General features: G+C 31.8%; 1 protein-coding gene across 4 annotated transcripts in view; it reads right to left on the bottom strand.

Moving 5' to 3' along the window:
• Oatp74d (Organic anion transporting polypeptide 74D) overlaps nucleotides 1-18,265 on the bottom strand; it is a 97,782-nt gene that overhangs the window by 77,789 nt on the left and 1,728 nt on the right. For 3 of the 4 annotated variants that reach the window (XR_011448182.1, XM_070311384.1, XM_070311537.1), the window contains one exon: nucleotides 17,592-17,861. The gene's annotated coding sequence lies outside the window, so the exon portion shown is untranslated. The remainder of the gene's footprint in view (nucleotides 1-17,591; nucleotides 17,862-18,265) is intronic. The other variant, XM_070311613.1, reaches the window with a different exon arrangement.

Genomic DNA, 18,265 nt, shown 5'->3' with positions numbered 1-18,265 from the left:
TACAAGATATTTCGTCATTATTAAATATCGAAAAGTCTGGACCGGTGGCGTGCGCGACAAACACCGCCGCCGTCATTTTGCGTTATTTGCGCAGCCGATAATCGGAGTGCAAGTGCATTGAACCAAACAGTCAGTGACGATCGTCATTAGGCGGATCGGCTGGACTTCATTGAGAAATGAGACGCTGTAGCCCAGATATCGATGCAAATGCGTTTCACGCCTCTATTGGAACGTCGAGCCGCCGCCATACTTCGATATCAATTCAACGGGAGAATGGAAAGCCACGTTAGCATCAACATATCGGCAAGATCGAGTTTTTAAAATCAAACAAAATAATTATATAATTTTAAAATTAATATGTTATATTATTATATATATATAATTTGAAAATTATATAATTTTAAGAAAAAACAAGTACAAATAATATAATGAATGTAGATCTTTGTAGATCTCTTTCTGGCCTAGCATATCTCACGAAATAAATATAAAAATATAGAAAACCAAATTTAATTTAAAGAAAAAAAAATTAAAATACTATATAAAGCAAAAAAAATTTTTAAGTGCACTCTAGGAGCGTAAATATAAATCGATGAAATTTTCATCTTATACGATATGTGCTTATCTATTTTATAAGTACTTCTCATCTATTTTACGAGTAATCCTTCATATTACTTGAGAAGCAAAATGGTCCAAATCTACACATACAATAGGAAGATTAAGAATTTGGCGAATAAACCGAGAGAACTCTAAGTGTCGACGGTCCGTGAAAAAAAAAAAAAAAAAACGTAAACGAGCGTGTTAGCCTTCATTGGAAAATTAGATTCTATCTAACGCGAGGCAACAGTCTCTCACGCTTACACGCGGCCAGACAGAAATTACGAAACTGACGACGACCGCGAATAATGTCGTAATGTTACAATGAGCGCGCACGCACATTCCACGCAGCGTGCGGCCATCAAGGAAGAACATTGACCACCGTACACACGCGGAAGTGATTAAGCCATTTTAGCGTTTAATGAAGCACATATGGATTAACCTGATTAACTTATTCATCAAAGAGAACAACGATATTGATTGCCCGTCTAAACAATCGTCGCCGACACGATTTTTTCATAAGAAATCATACTTGTATGAATCAATAATAATAATCTGCTCATTTTTCTTGCTTTTTAATTTTATTATCGTTATATATCGTCGGTGTAGAAACGAGGAATCAAAACAATATTTAATTATAATTAGAAAAATAAACTCACCTATTATAGAATTTCTTTTTATTTGAAAACCTAGAATAAGTTATATTTTTAGAGAAAATAAATAACAATCTGTAATTTATAATATAATACTTAAAACAGCGAATTAAATTGCAGCAAATCATGTCATAGATTTTTAACTATAGAAAAAGTTATTTATTTCTATAAAATATAATAATATTTTTCTATTTCAACAATGCAAAATATGTATTACGCTAATGTAAGAATGGTAAAATATCGCAATGTATAAGATATTTGTTCTTCGTATATTTTTCATAATATGACCGCACGCTATCGTGCATTATTACGATGAAATCTTTCGCGAGGTAATTTGATGATGCACTTCAGGGATCTCCCCAAATTGTCCTTAATTGTTACAATCTTTAGATCTCTCTAATGCAGTACCGTTGACCCTGACTCGATATATATTTCGTCTGTCCATTCCAAGAAGGCAATTATGTTTCAATTAGTAAATTAGCGTTGGTCTGCACTCCGCATTGTCAAAACTCAAATTGGAATCTCTACCTTCCACTCGTCTCGTTCTGCAGCTATCATGTCAGCTGTCTGCCTATCTATACATTAGCCATCGTTATATACAGTAGCAACACGTGCCATTCTGATCTTGCATACAAGCTCGAATCTCTCTTTACTTTTATATGTAATGATTTTTTTTTTTTTTTTTTTTTTTTTTTTTTTTTTTTTTTTAATCTAATTTACTTGCTGCAGTTGCTTCAAATTCGAGTTTCTCGACATATCAAAATTTGTATCAAAATTTTTTCAATGTGATAACGTACATATATACATCTTTTTACGTTATCTACGTATTTTTGAATTATTTTATTTATTGATTAGTATTACCACTATACAGAAGTTATTATATTCACCGATTCTACATATGTCTCGAATAATTTTTTGTGTGTAAAAATCAATCTTCACAATCAAAAATCTTATTTCCAGACATGACACATTCAAATCCGTTTCTTTCAAAAGTGTAAGTTATATATAATTATGTAAATATTATTAAAAGTTTATAACAATCTTAATAAACACATTTATTTAACAAAAAGAAGGTTTTAAACTAGAATTCAAAAATATAGATTTTTTTTTATTCTTAGAAAAATTAATTTGCTCAAAAATCTTGCTTGTGTACAATTTCTTTATCATTTTTTTATCCGTTCTTTATCGATTCTTATTAGCGATTGTTATGTCAAATAAATTTTATTTTTAGATTTTTTATATAATACTGTTTTTTTATCAAAGTTCACGATTTTTATTTTCCCTGTTATTTTGTATTCGCGTTTCGGCTGTGCCACGAGCGTCTCTCGTATCTCTCGAAAAAACGAAATTCAATCTTATGCTGATATCTCTTACATACATAGGTAACGCGTCTGCGACGATGTAAAGGTATGACGCGACCGTTTCTGTTGTCGGATATACATAAGAGCGTCGGCTCTTTTTTTCGCCTTATTTTCGAGTTTCTCGCTCGTGGACAACTCGCTGAATTATTGATGAGTATGCGATCGGCTAGAACAGTATAAATTCAGATATTATTCGTCTCGCGGACAGTCAAAAGCGTCGCGATAGTGATCTCAATGTGATCGATGATCGGTCGTCTTGACTGTCAGTGTTCATCGAGGTTGCCGATCTGTCGGCAAAGTAAAAAAATGCAATGTCCTAAAAACTGGAATTGCGCAGAAACCGACGATATATGTCGCGTATTCAATCGTGTCTACCATATATACAGAAACGTATGAATGTATATATGTCACTAAAGAGACGCGAATGAATTAAAAGACAATTGACATAATTGAGGGGTGATACATTTAAAATTATATATATATATATATATATATATATATTTTTTTTTTTCTTCTATAATCTCTCTTCAAACTATTTGCAATTAACTCACGTATTAACGTATAATTATTTTAGTCGTAATGAATATCATCGATAGCGTGATTAATATTTACAAGATTGCCGAACTATACCATAGATGCAAATTTCGTCGGAAAGTATTCGCAAAAGAAAAAGACCAGCAGGATACTAGTTTATTACTGGCTCGCACGATTTTACGTAATCTCCTTTTCTTAGACCTTTTCGCATCCCTCCAATATCCGCTATGAGTCCATTATAGTTCACGACTGCTTTCGCCTTGTTTTGTCGATGCCGATGGGACGTGTGCGGGACGGAAAGAAAAGACGACTTATCGGGGACAGTTTGTCAGTTCCATCCCCTCTCGTGAAGGACATGAGTTCTTATGGAATATTTTGCGAGCCAAGAAGAGACTAATGGAAGACGGGGAATCGAAGGAGATTCCAGTCTATAGAGAAAAGGAGAGAGAGAAGCGAAGAAAGAGAGAGAGAGAGAGAGAGAGAGAGAGAGAGAGAGAGAGAGAAAGAGGGAAGGAAAGAAAGACGAAGCCGCGAGGGCGCATGTGTGTGCCACCGCGAGCCAGCCAGACGCAGACAACGGCCGACCTTGTCTCGTGACGTCATCGGCCCGTCTAGACGGAATCTACCTCTTTGTACGTTCCCTGCCTGCCCCATTCGTGGATTAAATTTGAAAACGAGAAAAATAAAAAGAAAACAGCTCGGTGAACAAGCCATTGGCAACTCCATCTAAACTGTCCACTGGATTCCCGGTATTAATTTCGGCTATCCAGCTAGCTCGTCGATCGACTATCGCGAACGCAAAGAATACCTTCTCTATAGCAGCGTTGCAGTGATTTAGTTTGACGCTGAATGAAATCAATGATTCGATATCATATTCTGCAAAAAACACGTCGCGCGAATAGCTTATTGATAGCAGATGCTCGAGATTTGGCTAAAGAAAAGAAATTAATTTTCTAGCCGGCTGTTTAATAACTAATAAGATAGTTTCGTAGCGTATCGTCAATGCAAAGGATAATAGACGAGCTTGAAACAGAGTAAAGCAATTTAAAATTTATGTTATCACGAAGCAATATTATATTATTTATTATTTATTATTTATCATTCAATTATTTATATGTTGCAGATATAACTGCAAATTGAATATTTCAACATGACAATAATCCAAATGTTCATCAATCGCAATCTAAACCCCATAAGACGTACACATTTAGAATAAACTTTAAGGCAAAAGGCAGGCATTGATGGGGAAATTTTATAATATAATCAATTTAATGAAATTTTTTTCATAATAAATGGCAAAAAATAAATAAGGTAAATAATTAGTAATAGTAAATAATATAGTAAAAAATATGGAGGGGAGCTCGTATCATCTTTTATTTATCTATGATATCAATAAAAATAAATATTTTTATTTGAAATAACTGCAACTCTGTTAATACTATATTTGATTGTCATATAGATAAAAGATATTTATTGTAAATGATATTTTTGTATATATCTTTTGTGTGGAATATTTATATTAAATTTATTTCAAATTTTCCCCACCACTTGTCTACTGCATGGAAGGGTGTGCTATCGTCGAGGCTAAAGTGCCGATCGATGTACATACTCCTCGACCACACCCGTCGATGTTCCCTCTTTTAGGTATCGTGCCGAATTTCGAGGAATCGATATTCATGTCGGATGTTCTAAGCTCTATGGGTATCTGACAAAATATCCCCCCACCCCCCACCCCCATAATGTAATCTAATATATATTACAAAAATATAAATAGAGATATAATAATAAATAATAAATAAACATTTAAGGATATTTAATATAATATAAAAATGATTAAATTTTTTTTCTTATATTCTTATAAATAATTGATTTATTATTTACTTTTATTGTTAATGCATTATTGTTCTCTAGTATTTTATAAATTTTTTTCACATATTATTATTTTCTTCAATTATTATTGCTATTATTTATTTATTAACAACTTATTATATTATACTTTGATACGACTTTGGTACGGTTACTCTATGTACTTCCAAACGCTCGTAAGGCTTAACGACAGTTTGCTCTTTGAAAGCATTCCTGCTCCAACGTCATGCAGTTAAAGTCTCATTATCTCTCTTCCTTTTTTCTCTCCGTTATAGCGCATGATAGTAAAGACGTTTACTTTCAGATTTTGAATTTTTGAAGTGTCTTTTCATTAAATATACATTGATTTGCACGAGCTCATATAAATGTTATATTCCGAGTTCTGTATTTAGTAATTAGCTTTGATTCTTCTCAGCAAACTTAGCAAATTTAATTACTCGTTTAATTCCTCTCGTGTCTTATATGACAATTTGATTCGATCGTAATCGTATAAAAGATTCTTTTTATGTCTTTTAATGCTTGAGTATATTTCATCTTTAACTTAAAATTTGACATGTATATGAATACATCTCCCTAACTATTCGGAAGGTTTGGCTCTCACTTAGGTTTCTCTTGCTCTTATTCAGTTGATGTACGTCCTTTTACACATATACATTCCATTGTATTTACACTCTCTCTTTACCTTTCCTCTCTCTTCTTCGTCTACAGACAAATTCGTGTCTCTAATTCTAACGTCATTATTCCTATATATCGTACAAAACATAATTTACTCTTAAAGTAAATAACATCCTGTCTTATTTGTGGGACTCCCTATTAAAGGTCGTTAATACTGCCTCTTTTTAACACATATTGCATCGATAAATTCCCTTTTTTTTATTTTAAATGTCTTCATTTTTGCGTTGTAATTAAATACAATTTATACTAATATATATATATCTAGTTAAATCAGAACTCTCTAACATACCTTACAGCGTGTTTATATCTACTACCATAATCTTTCGTTTATTATGTAATTATTTTCTTCATTATTTTTTCTTTTCATAATTACTTTTCGTATTTAAGTATTGTATAATATTTTCTGCGCAATATTCTTTGTATTCTTAAAAGTTTTAATTTCAAAGCAAAATAAATTCTCTCTCATTTTCTCTTTCTTTTCGTTATGGGAACGCGTCTGGCTCGAGCCTCCGGTGCATCAACCGCACCAGATTGGAGCGACGTGCAATCGATTCAACGAAGCAGAATCACGAGTCCCGGACCCAGGGCCAAGGGCAAATCTCTTAAGAGACTGATTCACCTGCTTTGGCCAGACCATGAGCCGAACATTGACGGCGTTGTTGTAGGTCAAAAGCGGAGACATATCGAGCGCAGTGGGAAAGAGTTAGAAGTCGAAAGTCAATTATGTCGATTGATTGATATAAACGGTTTAACAATTTGGCCTTGACAAAGTCGCCACCCGACGAGTGAACAATCAAGAGGTGTCGGCAAGCAAATCAGTGATTCATTCTTTTTTAGCGAGAAATTAGTATTACGTCATTTTTAAATGCATTTGTTCTTACTTTTAATATTTGAAATATCGAGATAATTAAATTTCTTAGATTAATGACAAAAAATATGTCAACTATCGCGAGAAAAATTCAAGATTAAATTATACGTTTAAACGCGTGCTTTTCATTGTATATAAAATATGCATAAATATACGAACGTTGGCGCGTATAAATAAAGAATGTTAAAGTTCGCGAGTTAAAAAGACCGCAGTGATCTAAGCCCGGTGAGGATGCAGCGGCCAAAATGTCAATCGATGTAAACATGGCGCCATTATTGTTTTTTCACGCTTACTTGCGGTTGGTGTATTTATATCAGAATTCCAATTTTTTACCATACAAAATATGTCCAACAGGAAAAAGACAGAGAAACAAGTGTGCGATAAAGAGGCACTTGTCCGTAGTCGAGATTTATCTACCCAACGACATCGTTCTTCGTCAATATGAAGAATTTTTAGAGTTTCGATAAACAACGCCTACGTAAGAACTCGAGTTTCTATCACGTGGATTCCTCTTTTGCGTCAATTATGCTATACAAAAATATCATTTGCACTACAAGTGAAAAAGTTCATATCTTTATCAAATAAACGAGGTTTTGCAGTAAATATAATCATTATAAGATAAGATCAATTATCGTTAATTTTCTTTTTATACAAACGTTATCATTAATAAATAAAAATGTAATAAACGCATTATACAACTTGGATACGTAGTCTTCATTAATTAGTACGGTGTACATTGATATAGGATACTACAACTTGTCAGATTAAAGCCGTATTAAATATGTATTTATTTGTAACAATTCATTGTGCAATTCATTTTTTTTGTCCTTCATTTTGCATAAATGCCGACGATGAAAACTTCTGAATGACAATAATTATTATTTATACGTGCATTATATTTTACATTATTCATTATGCACATATTTATGTGCGTAATATATAAAAATGTAAATAGCTGTAAATCATAAAAATAAATTTATACCGGATAAAAATTAATTTGAAAAATTTTGACAAAAAATGTCTGGGAAAACCGAGTTTTCCCAGAATTTCTTTTTTCCGTTTAAGTATGTGTGCTTGCCTAGCTAGTACAACGTTATTCTCCTTTATGCATATATATATATATATATATATATATATATATATATAGTTTGAGATAGGTTCGAAATACTATCGAGAAACGCTATTCAAACTCAATGGAGTTTCAATAGAATAAACTATAAGCATCTAGTGGTCAACAGATAAACTACAATATTTTCTATCTGTCTTGCCATTACCTCTGTCCTCCTTTATTTCATACAAAACTTAAAGAAAAAATGATTCTTATAAAAAAATTTCATTTACTTGTTAATCGTCTTATAAATTTTTACATTATAAGACAAGCATATATATATATCGTAATTAAATATTAATAATAATTTTTTTTTTTTTTTAGCTTCTCTTCATTTATATCGAAAACATCTTGATTGAATTCTTATTGATTGTAGAAAGTTTGCAAAGTTGCTAATGAGTAGCATGATAAAATTGTCAATACAGCACAATATATTATAAATAAATTGATTAATATCGCGGTAGTATACACAAATATTAAATTATTTTGTTCTTATTACCGTTTTTATTAATCAATAAATGAAAAAATGAATAATCGAAATTCGTGTTACCTAAATATTCGTATATTTAGAATATTTAATAAGATAAGAAATGAATAATATTTTTTATCTATAATTACTCGATTTAAAAGAATTATCAACATTTTTGGAACAGAATATAGAAATTTAATATAGCATATTAACAAAAATTTTTATTATTTAATATTAATATATAAAAAATGACATTTAAAAAATACAGTTATATGTAATATCTACATATCTGGAAGTTTTTTTTTTGTTACACATTTGCATTTGTGTAAATTAAATTAATTAATATAATTAAATTAAAATTAATATATCTCAATACTACTGCTATGTCATAAATTTCACTGTATACTCAATGCACGATAGTATCAGAAAGTGTTACATCATTAATTGTTTAAAAAATTATCTGCTTTATTAATCTCCAAAAATTCTGAATAATGTATCCAGAAGCAGATGCTTCTTCTTCTTCTTCTTCATTCACTCATGCAAACAGCTCACGACGGCAGGAAAGCGCAAAGGCGTTCAAGACGGAAATACAATCCCTGGAAGCTCTATCTCGTGTTCGCACTATGAGCCTGGAATACGCGAAGTAACCAACAATCAACTAGTAACCCAGACTTTAGTATTCCTGCGATGTCGTCTCGTACGAGACTTCCTCATTCCAGAGTTGAGCTATTATAAAGCTCTCCCGCCTCTCTACGTTCCTTCGCCTCTTTCTTCTCGCCATCGTCGTCGCTGTCGTTGGCATCGTCTACAGAGCTAATCGTATTATTTCCCTACAGTGATTATGTACGCTGCACGTTTATTATGTGTATTCTCTCGATCATATTTAATTTGCAAATTTCATATTATCCTCGTGTTTCACACACACGTATATTCACTCATTCTTTTTTCCTTATTTCCTACTACCTCTCTAGCTTTCCTTATGGTTTCACCTTCGATAATTTCGCCATTTTCTATCTCATAATATTGCAGATTTATAAAGATCGCTGAAAAAGCTCGTAATAGAACAAAAAACTCGTTATCGTACGTCCCATGTTTTCGAAAGCTTTGTAAATCGTATACTACCAACTGCATGCCAAAGTACACGCAGGAAAAACCAACGAGAGAAAATGGCAATGGTAGGAGTGCCATCAAGAGTTCTGTGAAAATGCATGATAACGCGCTGAGCACAACTAATCGATTTTCTCCAGAGCGCCTTTGCGTCGACGGGCATCGCGGAAGAGCTTAAAAGGGAAAACTTCGCCGTATACGGAGTGTTTCCAAAGAGAAATATATTTGAAGAAATATTATTTTATCAAATTTGTAATATACAGATTTTTTTAACGAAAATTTCACATTATTTTTATGTCATGGAAATTTATCAGCTATAAATAAAATTTTTTCAAAATAAAAAATAAAAAGAAGAGAGAGAGAGAGAGAGAGAAAGAGGAAAAAAGAAATAAAGAGAAACAGAGAAAGAGAGAAAAAGATAAAGAAGAAAGAAAGAGGAAAAATGGACGAATAAAGAAAAGTAGGTATATAACACTATATTGTGTGTAATATCAATACGTGTGTGCTGTTTATATTGTCTATGAGTTTATTATATGTCGTGCGTTTAATAGTGAGTTTAAAAAGAAATTGTTCATCTTTTTAGTTATCAAAGCGAACTCTCAAAATTTACTGCCAATAGAATTTTTTCAACTTGCCGTAAGAAGAAAAGACAAAAATAAGGAGATAAAGAGAAAAAAAGAGGGGGGGGGGAGAGGAAAAGCGAGAGAGAGAAGCGGGGGGAGAGAGAGAGAGAAAAATAATCGTGATTTAAGAGATTTTTGAGCTAAATTTTTAAGGAAGCATTTTTCAACCCACGTTTATCGGAAACTTTTTGTTCAGTATTAAATTATCTTTCAGATGAGATCAAAATGATTGTGTTGTTTACTCCATAGGTTTTGAAATAAACCAGTTAATGATCAATTTTAAATCCCTTTCTAAAAAAGGCATGAAACGTCGAACTCGAATATATCGAAGTGCTGAGGCTTATTTTCCGCGATGTTGATTCACTTGCTTCATTCGTATTATTTGCAACTGTCAAATCATGAGAATTTTGACAGTTTGGCAATTTGTGAAAGAAAAATTTAAAGTTAGGAAAGAAAAATTAAAGAAATTGGAAAATGTTCATAAATAATAGCGCACGCACAGCGCGCGTCCGTGTTATTCTAGTATATTAAAAAAAGCATAAAGCTTTTAATCTATTTAATACACCATTTCGATCAACACTGAATAAATATTTCGACAGAAGCAGAATTTAAATAAATAAATTTAAACTAATAAATTTACGTTAATTACCATGATGATTTATTTTACTGGACCTAATTATAGCACAAACGTATTCTTGATAAATGGCATCAGCAATCATCGGTAAAAGCGAGATATTTATTTAATCGCGAAAAAAGTGACTTATTGACAAATCGCATTAATATGCTTACATATCATGTGTTGCCTACTATTATTACAATATCAATAAAAATGAGTCAATTATGGTAAGAAAATATATAAAGTCAATTCCATTGTTTCTTTTCTTTTTTTATTGGATAAAAATAACTTTTCTCTCAGAGATATCAGATACTTTTAAAATATTTCCAAAAAGATTTAAATTATCATTTAAATAAAAAAAAAAACTCTAATTCCTAAAGAATATTTTCGATAATTATCTCTTATTCTAATGTTTAGATATGGGAGGAGAGAATAACATTTAACATTCTATTATTCCACATATCTCATTAGAAGATATTTAATTCTACTTTTACTTTTCGCGAGACTTGTAAAATCTATTGTGAATAATCCACAACAATGTTGGCATTACAAGGTATTAAGGAGCAGATTTCCACCGCGCGGCGCAAAAACAATGCCATTTAATCTGCTTAATGCTTAATGCACCATTTAAGTCATTATTCATATGACCGCGTATTTATCACGCGAGTGACGTATAGTCGGCAAAAGCCACGGCTATATAAGTATATGGAGAAACCCTCTTCAATTAATTTTGTACGTGATATTAATATATTTGTAATTAATAATAATTTGTTATTTCACTTTCACCAAAAAAGGGCAACTTGTCTGACACGGTCAATTCTTCTCGTTTAGAACATTAAATCTGTACAAAGCTCATTATTTTTTAAACATATGCTCGTGCAATCTCTCGTACAAAATAAAAAATTAAGCACTAAAAGAAATAAATCTGATTAAACTATGCAAGAATACACTGAATGTATTAGTTGCAAGCATAAAATGAATTTAATGACATTAAGTTTTATTAGCATCAAATTTTTATCAAAATTATCAAAATTATATTTAACGTTAATACAAGTATTTATCGAAAGAAACAAAATAATTATTTACACATTCGGTAAAAATTTTGTATTGAGAATTGGCTAGATTCCATTTTTGATAAAGAGATGTAGATTATTCTCGCACGGTTCCTTAAAAGAATTATTTTTCTTTCTCTTTCCCATACCAACACCCACGACATTTCACGTTACATTCGTGCATAATTGCTTCCTCTTAGCATCGCGGAACAGATTTCTCCGATCGAAACGTAACTTTAACGTCGGATATCGCGCCAAGTTCAACTTCCGTTTCAATTCGATGCAACGTGACGAGGAAAAGGAAACAACATGCTCAAAATGGAAGTTACTCTATGGAATGTTACTGTCAAAGAAAACACTTGAGAAACTTTTTCCATTTACGTTCGATGAAATAGCTAATCCGGGCAAAGATGGATAATTTTTTTTACGACGCTCTATTTTTCCTAACATATAATTTTTTTTTTAATCGTATATAACATTTTACTTGATATATTATTGGAAAAGTATAAAAATTTCATATTAGATTAACGCGCGCCATTTACAATGTTCCCCTTTCCCCTTATTTAATCATCATCAAACTTTATTCAAGCCTATGCCTTACATACTTTCCTCGGAATAGTTTTACGAGATTCTTTATAATGTGTACAAGAGTACAAAGCGACCGGCGCTTAAAGCTACATATAAGCATGTAATTAAGATTAAATTCAAGATTCTCTTTATCAATCATGTGCGCATCGGCACGTCTGAGCACATTGCACTTACCAAGGTTACATGTGTGCACGACTGGAGCTTCGAGTGTGATAATAGAGATAATACATTATTATAGCTGGTTTATATCTCACAGCATATATAACATGTATATAAATGTCCGCGAATACTGAAAGTAACAAATCCTCGGTGAGAATTAGCTGAATTATAAAAGCATTAGTACAGTTGGGTCGTATCAAACTCCTTTACATTTAAATAAATCGTGAATGTGGTTATTCGTACAAATGAACTCGTAAAGAAACGAAACAGATTTACTGTTTATAAGTCTATGTTTATAAAATGTTTGTGTTTATAAGAAATAGCGACGCGTGTTTACGTGCTCGATAATGGTAGTGGTATGTCAACGCGGCATGGTAGATTAGAGTCCCGCAACAACAAGGATACACCGATGCGAAGGACGAAAGCTTTATTATTATTCGACGAGCATTTATATGCTGAGCAGGTCCTATATGATATCTTGTTCATTAACCTAACGTTCCTTATCTATACAATTTTCGATTCTGATCTCAATCCACACGTCCTACCAAAATTTTCTCGCGTACTTTTCTATATGTCCACTATTGTATTATTTATATCTGTTATATTATATCGATACGCGAAATCATTATTAATGCCGGGTATATAAACTTCTGATATAGTTATAATTAATATAAATAATTATAATTAAATATATATATATAATTTTATAGCTACTATACAATAATATAGTATTCGGTTTCTTACCTAATATGTAATTATATTAATATTGTATTTAAAAACATGATTTTACTTAATATTTTCTAATGTATTTTTTTTTTTATTTTCTTCTTTCTGATTTGCTCTTAAAAATACAGAAATACGATTATAAATTTTCTGGTATTTCAGAATATTTACGTTTTTCTTATTTTTCTTATGAGTGGCTACTACTTTCAGAATGCCCTACGATGACCGATGACAAAGATGGAGTGGCGCCAAAAGCCGCGAATACGATTCGAAGAGAGCCAAGTGAATGGCAAGTAAATTAAGTATATAATTGAAATTCAATTCGCACCGTGGCACAGATACACAGTATTAGGATTCCGCCAGCAAGCCTCGCATTATACATATGCGCGTAACGAGCGAATGCATGTGCGTGCAAAGTTATCGAAATCGCAGAAAAGCCTCGTCAATCTTTCATTTTTTTCTTTAATTGTCCAACATTTGCAAAAAGTTAAGTTAACATCAAAATAGAAAAAGCATAAATTATCAATTAGTGGCGAGAAAAAAACCATTTTAATAGAAGTTTAATCGATGATTTAATTGTTAATTATTTAATTAATGATTTAATTAATAATGATGGAAAAAAATAATAACATTTCAATATCAATTCTTTTTCGAATATCTTTATATATATATATATTTTTTTTTTATTTATTTTTTTTTTTTTTTTTCATTTAAAATTAAACGTATTATATATAAAATATAAAAATAAAATTTTTGCTACAAAGAAACATTAAAATAATCAATAAATCCGCAGATAAAAAATGGCGCGGCAAAATTGAAATAATATATATTAACTTTGTCTCGTTATGGATAATCATTGGATTATTTATACCTAAACAAATATTACAATGCATTGTAACGTAAGTAACGAGACCATAATAAATTGCACTGATTTCAAAGTAAAAAAGTGTAAATATGCATTAATGACCATAGTGAATGAGTTCGCGAGTAGGTGTAAGAATGCGAGTATCTCAATCGTAAATTACATAATAAAAACCCCGTATTACGAAACACTTCGCAATGGTAATACATTCGTTTAACGTGACAACGTGAGTATAGAATCGAAAGCGAAAAGACGATACCCCAGAATAGTTCCAATTTAATTAGATGCATTTAAGATCGCTATTTTATATATTCGCTTTGTTACATCCGATGCTATTGTTCTCGATTGATATCACTGTCTCGCTTTTCCAGGAGTAGTGTATTAGTTTTTTGTCCCGACGAGATCGAGATCGCGATAAAATATTTGACTTAAATGTGAAAATGTGAATGTAATATTATTATTAAATAATAGTGTTTTCTTACAGAACATAATTTTTTTATTTATGCAAAATATTGTATCGAGTAATTCATCAAAGAAATAAAATGATTACAAATTAGTTCTGATCAAAATCATAAATATCGTAAAAGAAATTTCTTTTATTATTTTTTATTTCTTATTTATAAAAATTTAGCATTGAATATAGTGTTGCTATATTATAATTATATTTTATAAATCAAACTTTTAATCACAAATTACGTTAATTTACTAGATTAGCTTTAATAAATCACATCACTTCATCCTCATCATTTGAATAGTTTTAGTATTCTATTTTAAGTAAACAAAACATTTGCAATTATTAAAAATATATGCAATTATACATATATATGTAGTACTTATCTGTATATGTACTTTAACAATTATTGAGAATTCTTTTAATAAGGTCAATCGACAAATTATCTCAGTATTTTCCTTGCCTATCAGAGAAATATATCAAAATTTCATCTCAAGAATCCTTCGTAAGATAGAAAAACGCGAAGAATCGCCCCAATACGAAATGCTGCGTAAGCCATGTGAAGATGTCGTCGCTTTCGTCAGAGACGAGGGGATTGGAGTAAAACGGAAGGGGTAGAGAGCCGCTAGAATCTAGAAGGTTAACAAAATCAATACCGAGATGGGTGGCACAGCAGCGAGAAGAGAGAAAGAGAGAAAGAGAGAGAGAGAGAGAAAGAAAGAAAGAAAGAGGCAGAAACTGGTGGTGATCAACCCGCTCGCGCCGGGGGGCTAGATCGGCTAGCGACCTTTATTCAGGCCAACTGCATCATCCCCATTCCCATACGCACATGCATTGCGCGACTTTAGAGGGAGAAATGAGTATGGAAGGAGAAAGGAGAGGAGGAGGTCGTTTATTTTCATGAAGGGCTGTTTTCGTCGGATGAAAACAATCCTGGCATACATAATCCCGGACGCTCGGCAAAAGCGAGGTATTTATTGTTGTCATTTCGATTAAACTCGTAATAAATATAATTATAAATTGTAAATAAGTATAATTATTATCGCGGAAATTATCTGAACTCTAAAAAAATTTTATAAAAAATTGTACGTAAAATATTATGCGCATAAAAGAAATCGTTGGTTTTGTTTATTTTGAATCAAAGATAAGGCAATTCGAATATCTTTGGAATGTTCCTCATCAAAATAAAGTCGTGACGGGGAGGGGAGGGGAGGGGGGGAGGGAGGAGGAATATAGAATTAATCCTTTGCGATTCTATATCGCAAAGCAATTTTTTATATTTTTGATGATCTTATATGTAATTCTTCAAACATATTTAAAGAAATTAGTTTTTATAATTAACAAATAAATTTTTTCAAATCTTTATAACGTTTCTTCCTATTTTCATAAAGTTTCGAAAATAATAATAAGAAAATTTATTGTGTTATATAATTACATAAAGATCGGATATTACTTCATCACGATTGGCCAAGCATCGATAACGATGAAAAAGCAGATAGTAAAATTTAAATAAAAAGTTTGGAGATTATCACATGCAAATATACTGAGTTCTGAGAGAACAACGTAGCGTAATTTAAAGTCGCAATCGTCGCCATAAAGTTCGTGCATCACAAATTAAAACAATTAACCTAGTTACTATATAGAGAGAAAACATCCAACATGTCTATATCGAAAATCTCGTTTTTTTTTTTTTTTTTTTTTTTTAACGGTTTGCTTAACAAATATTACACATGCAATATTTCTTCAATTATCGTATATAGAAATTTTATATGACAATAATTTTTTTCTGAGTTGGCATGCAAAACGCGAATTTCATATTTTTCAAATTAATTCCATAATCAATTCTCGGTTTTATCATCCGAGAATAAATTAAATAAATAAAGATATGTATGTCTTGCATATTAAATAAAGTTTTAGTAAAATAAAAGAAGGTTATCCTCCGAATATCGCTAGAGTATCGGACAAAATATATCTTGGAAATCTGAAAATCTTTATGCTATCGCATTTGGAGAGAAACACATTTTCAAATAAATATCTTTAAATATAGTTAAAGTTACCTAAATTTCAGTCCATCTATTTCCGATTTTATTGTAAAAAAAAGAACTTGAACTTTAAAAGAAGATTAAACTTTAGTTAATTTTGACTAAAAAAAAAACATTTGTAAAAAAAATGCATCTCTAAATTTAATACTAATTCTTTTAAAGCGCATTTCGCGATTTATATGAAAATATGAGAATAAAGTTTCTTTCGCTGCGAGAATATACATCTCACTAAAAAGTCTCTCTCCGCGATCATCGTTTCCTCCTGTGTCTATTTTCGTTGTATGCTTGTATAGGAATAGAGAAGTCGCATGGGGTCGCGTGGTATTCCATCGTCGCGGTTTCCGTCTTTCTGCCTTCCCTTCGACATGCATTCGCCACCGATCTATTTGGCACGTTTATTTCTGTGTTTATTTCGAAGTCGACATACGTCTGTACTATGGAACTCCGACACGCGGTCCACGACGAGGATGACGACGATGCTTTTACTCGCGATAGAATTTTGACTCGCGGAAGAAAACTCGTTAATGTAATCGCGATTATATATCGAACCAATTATATATCTATCACCCTCTTATTCGAATTAATTAAACTGTCAAAGATGCAGCTTAAAGCTAGCTAAATTTATCAATGCGCATCACTATCATTTTAACTTTAATGTTATACAGATAAATTTTTTATTACATGACTAGTTCTATGTTTATAAATTATATTTGCCGAGTTTTCCTTTCTTGCAACTGTTATTTCGTCAAATTACTATATATCATTTATTTCAATGATAAAATCTTTAGTTTCAGAAATCTTCTCTATTGTGAATTATTTCAATAGAGATATATAAATACAAATATATAAAATTTACTAGTATTAAAATTTATACAAATTGATATAGCAGAAGATACAAAAAAAACGAAGAAACATTTGTTTAAAAAATTGATTTCGTATCCGTTATTTTGTTATCTCAAACTGTTGCACAAAAAACAGCGATATAACAATAAGTAAAAACGTGCATTCTTATCTCAATGTAAATCGGCAGGCAATTGCAATGCAGCAACGATCGTCGTATTAAAATATATACAAATTGATAGAGCGGAGGATACAAAAATAGGAAAACATTTGTTGAAAAAATCAAATATGCCGTTATAACAGTAGCTGCATAAGTAAAATCTCGATGTGAATCGACGGGTAATCGTGGCGCAACGGCAATCGTCCTGCATCGGGTTTAGCCTGGTTATCCTTGACGTACCTGGATATCCTGGACGTACCTGGGTATCCTGGACGTACCCTGGCGTATATTGGATGTGTCTTCGATGTTGTTGATGGTAACGGGGACGAGGATGATGTAAAAAAATCACGACTTCTCGCCCTCGATGTTTCGGCGCCAAAGCACAGCCACACGCGTTCGGACTGAATTGCCGTAGTCACGTGACTGAATTGGCGCGGTTACTGCTGCGCATGCGGCAACACTAGAACCTGCCGCGCTGCCGCGCGGCTACTCACCCGCCATCTTGCGCTCCTACGGAACGAGTCGAAAGCGTTTGAATCGTTGTTATTGTTTGGATATCTAGCCAAAAAGCACGTTTCTAAGCAACGCGCCAAGCCTGCGCAGGATACGCTTGCAAGAATAAAATTAATCGTTACGATCCTACGTATATACTTTATGACAATTGCAAAATATTTTATAATAGATATTAAATATAGAAATTATTATTCTCAGAATGATCAAATGATTTGAGAGACATATAATATCAGAAAATATTTTGATCTCGTATCATGCCGTTTTCCCATCTCAAACTTCTGCACGCAAGAACAGCGCGATAACAATGGCTACATAAGATTCAAAAAGTGACTTTTGACAAACATAAAATATTAGAAAATATATAGATTTCCTATTGTGCTGTTTTCTCGTCTCAAACTCTT

This window comes from Polyergus mexicanus, unplaced genomic scaffold (assembly GCF_030449975.1).
Source record: "Polyergus mexicanus isolate NDT 795.1 unplaced genomic scaffold, iyPolMexi1.0 SCAF_1, whole genome shotgun sequence".
Lineage (NCBI taxonomy): Eukaryota > Metazoa > Arthropoda > Insecta > Hymenoptera > Formicidae > Polyergus > Polyergus mexicanus.
This window is presented reverse-complemented; position numbering and strand designations above follow the sequence as displayed.